Here is a 4622-nt window from a genome sequence, read left to right as displayed (position 1 = left end):
GATAAACCTGGACTAGAGACTTGTTGGTTAGTCAGGTCGTGGCCAACTCCCTCGCCCGGCTTCCTCTTGAAGGTTGCCGAGGTACATGACGTGTACATGGCGATAAGTGGCGAGAGCATGTGTGAAGAAGTACACCCCTGCAGGGTTATCATTATCTATTCGAATAGCCGGATTCCTCGGACCCCTTGCATAGTTCATAGACAAGTGAAAGTGGATACTCTAAAATGCACAAGATAAGCGTGAGTGCTATGGATGGCATTCCTGTAGGGGGACGGGAGCGGATCCATAGTGGTGTATTGGTATGGTGAATATGTGGACTCGTGTGCGCCACCTGAAAAGAGTTACTTGCAGTCGTAGTTCAGGATAGCCACCGAGTCAAAGCTGGCTTGCTGCAGTTAAACTCCACTATCCCTTCATTGATAATGATGCATATGTAGTTAGTTCTGATGTAAGTCTTGCTGAGTACATTTGTACTCACGTTTGCTTAATTTATGTTTTTGCAGAGAGACTTCAGTCTTGCTAGTAGTTCCGCGTGGACTTCGACGTTTAGCTTGATACCTCAGCTACGATCTTGTACCCTTGGGAGGGTCTTGTAGATAGTCAGGCTTCCGAGCCTTCTTCATTTGTAGTTGTCTGTACTCAGACAAGTTAAGCTTCTGCATGTGCTTGTTGCTTGTATGCTCTGTATGTTGGGTCATGAGACCCTTGTTTGTAATTCTTGGCTCCTCGGAGCCTAATGAATAAATACTCTGAGTCGTAGAGTCTTGTTGTGATGCCATGTTGTATTGCACATATTGAGCATATTGTGTGTATGATTGAAATGCTTGGTATGTGTGGGATCCGACAACCTAGTTGTTTATCCTTGGTAGCCTCACTTATGGGGAAATGTAGTCTTGTGCTTCCATGAGCCATAGTAGTCCGCTACAGCCCGGTTCACCGGAGTCCTGCTAGCCCAGCACTACTGCTGCTGAACACTTGACTGGCCGGCATGTGATTCACTTCGTTCCTGTGTCTTTCCCTTTAGGGAAATGTCACGCGGTGACATCCAGAGTCCTACCTAGCCTGCTACAGCCCGGTTCACTGGAGTCCTGTTAGCCCAGTGCTATAGCCCGGATTCGCACGCTGCTGACCGACATGCTCGATGTTGATTCATGTATGCCTGTCCCTGTAATTTAGTGCCACTTTGGGTTCAGGACTAGTCATGTCAGCCCGGGTTCTCTATCATATGGGTGCTAGCGACATTATCATATACGTGAGCCAAAAGGCGCAAATGGTCCCGGGCCATGGTAAGGCGACACCCGTGGGAATACCGTGCGTGAGGCCGCAAAGTGATATGAGGTGTTACCGGCTAGATTGATGTGACTTGGAATCGGGGTCCTGACAATTCACATATATGATGCCTGGCTCCATGGCGGTGCATAATTCACATATATGATAACTGACTGAAAAACATGGCATTGCATAATTCACATATCTGATATAGAAAGAAAACAGGAGGCATTCACACAAAGCATGTCTAATCTAAGCAGATGGCATGGCAATGCAAGACACCATATGCATGATATGAGCAATATAACCCAGCCAAGTTAGAGCATGCACCTGGGGGGGGGGGATATGACTGGTCATCTCTCTAAATCCTCCTCTGAGGAGCTATCTGTAACCAGCAAGAAATCTGCATCGATAGGTAGCACTGACTGCTCAGAAGACCTTGTTTTCACTCCAGATTTTCCCATGACTGACTCAAATGGCTGATGCACAGGAAGAGTAGATGAATGTATAAACATTGTTGACAAATGGAATACATTATGGAAAAAAAATATGGCACGATACAATTCATATATACGATGACTGGCTAAACAGGATGGCATTGCATGATTCACGTATATGATGCCTGGCTAAAGAAGATGGTATTGCATAATTCCCATATACTCCCTCCATTCCTAAATATTTGTGTTTTTAGAGATTTCAAATGGACTACCACATACGGATGTATATAGACATATTTTATAGTGTAGATTCACTCATTTTGTTCCGTATGTAGTCACTTGTTGAAATCTCTAAAACGACAAATATTTAGGAATGGTGGGAGTATGATATAGAAACCAAACAGGTGGCATTCACACAAAGCAAATCTAAACTAAGCTGATGACATATAAGATGTATAATGTAAGCAATGCAAGGTGCCATATGCATGATATGACCAACATCAGCATGCCAGGTTAGAGCAAACACCTCAGGTGGTAAACAGGCGTGGTTGGCTCCTTCTGAATCTCCATCTGAACAGTTATCTTACTCTGGAATACAATCTGGAAATGCAGGAGGGGGGGGGCACTTCGCCCACCATGGAGCGTGTCTGCATGACATTATATTCGCACGCAATGGTCTTCTCTTTTTCTCTACATGTTCACTATGATTGTGTACAATATCTGACATGCATAATAAAAAATAGTTACATTTTGTAAGGCCTAAGGGGTGCATGCAAAAATCAAGACTGATGGTAGCAAACGAGTGGATGGATCCAAAACTAATGATAGCAGGTAGATTATAGCTTCAGTTTAAAAAGATAGACAATGGATCATCTATTGTTTGTTGCCCACCCGACATGAACCACATAGAAGACCCTAGATGATGGCACGACAGGAGCAGGACATAACACACAGAGTTTTCTTTGACGCCTATCTGAAAATGAAGTAAATATGTAAGGGCTCCTTAGAATTGGAGGATTCTATAAACGCAGGGACAGGAAAAACACAGGAATAGGATAGGAATGCACGTGCAAAACAAAGCATTTGGAAACATAGGATTTCAGTCAACCTGGGTGTTTGGCTCACATGAATTGGAAGAACAGAGGAATGTAGAAACAAAGTGATGCAACGAGTGTACAACCTCTTTGGCATAGCCTTGTGGACCCCGGTATCATTGGGTTAGACGTGGAGGATGGTGATGATGCTGGTGTGACTGTTGGAGGCGGGGAAGAAGATCCGAGGCCTCTAGAAACGGCGCCGAGGGTACTGCTCCGCTGTGATGGACGGTTCCGTCGTTGGAGCAGCTCCACTAAAGTGTACGACGACGAGGCTGAAGCATGACAAGACAGACATCGTCAATCTGAAGTGGGACCCTAATATCATCTGCAATAGATGATGTAAAATACATCACCAAAAAGTGCTAGATTTAAAACGCATCAGCCGCGCCACGGCCGCTCCAACAGATGCTGTAAGTACCGTTCACTCTGAACTTAACTGAAGAAAATGAACTTCATAGTCAAAACTAAATTTTACTGTAGAAACTGATTGAACTAGTAACAGAGCATTGCAATAGATGTTTAGGGTGTTCGAGCACTAGTAGTAGAGAAGCAGTGATCTAAATCATCAGACGCTTGAGCAGGGAACGCACGAGCAGAGAGCAAGTCATGCAGTAGCACCGCGAGCGAGTGCTAAAGCAGCAACTCCTGTAGCTGCCGAAGGTCGTGCAGCAGTAGCAGCAGCGCAAGCGAGAGCAAGAGCAGAGCAGCAGCACGAACAAAAGCAGGAGCAGTGCAGCAGCGCGACCGACAACAAGAACAGAGCCGCAGCGCGAGCGAGAGCCGGAGCAGCTGCAGCTAGTGCCGTTGTGGAAGTCGCTGCCGAGGAAGCAACGACATGTGGGAGAGACGCCGTGGATGATGTGGCCGACAACGGCGCCGTCGATGGAGACACGGCATGTTTGCTTGGTATCGAGCACCGGCAGCCCTGTGAGATCGAATAAAAGATAAAATGCAGCGGTGAGTGCAGAACCTCCTTGGTGGTGCCGAGTTGGCCTCGGCTTCATCGGAGGAATTGGTGAGGGTGCTGCGGTTCCGGTGGGGCAGGTTAAGACGGCGCAGTGGGGATTGAGGTGGCGCGATAGACGAGGCGAACGTCGGGGCATCTCCTTGGAGGTGGAGGACGGGGCGGCTGATCCGGCTAGACGACGAGATCGACAACAGATCCTCATCCGGTGCGGTGGATGAGGGACGGCGAGCTGTTGCGGTGGACGACGTAGTCGTGGAAGAGTCTCTGGCTGGGCGGCGGCTGGGAGGCCGACGGAGGAGCGTGGGGTTTCACAGGTTTTGGCGGCCTCAGTGTACGAATGGGGGGGGCGAAGGGGGAGGGGGGAGCCAGGCTTAGGGACGCGCTTGTCCGAAATGTAGGGTAAGTTACCAGCGTACCCCCACCGGTTTTGACACCGCGACATGGAGCTTCATTTCCGGCTGAGGGGTAGAAGGGGAATTTCGCGTGTCTGGGCTACGGGAGCGATTTCGGATGAGGAGGGAGTTGTCGCGCGCGTCCAAATTTTGGGATAACAAGGCGCGGCACGGGTTGAAGAAGCGGGAGTTTCAAAGCAGGTGAGACAAAAGATACCCGAGTTTGAAAATTTCGGGATAACAAGGTGCAGATTCGTTGTTCGGCAGAACAAACTTAACATGTAAAAAAAAATTCATACAAAACACAAGAGAGTCATGTCCCCTTTTACTATATTGCTATAGATGCCATTGAAAAAACTACAAGAAAAATGTAAAAAAAATCGGGAGAACAAGATTACCCTGCACAGTACCAAATCGATTCGCACTACCCTCAACAACAACAAAAAACAAATCAATTCCC

Source organism: Triticum urartu, chromosome 4, assembly GCF_003073215.2.
Source record: "Triticum urartu cultivar G1812 chromosome 4, Tu2.1, whole genome shotgun sequence".
In the NCBI taxonomy this organism is placed as follows: domain Eukaryota; kingdom Viridiplantae; phylum Streptophyta; class Magnoliopsida; order Poales; family Poaceae; genus Triticum; species Triticum urartu.
Note: the sequence above shows the minus strand (reverse complement) of the source record.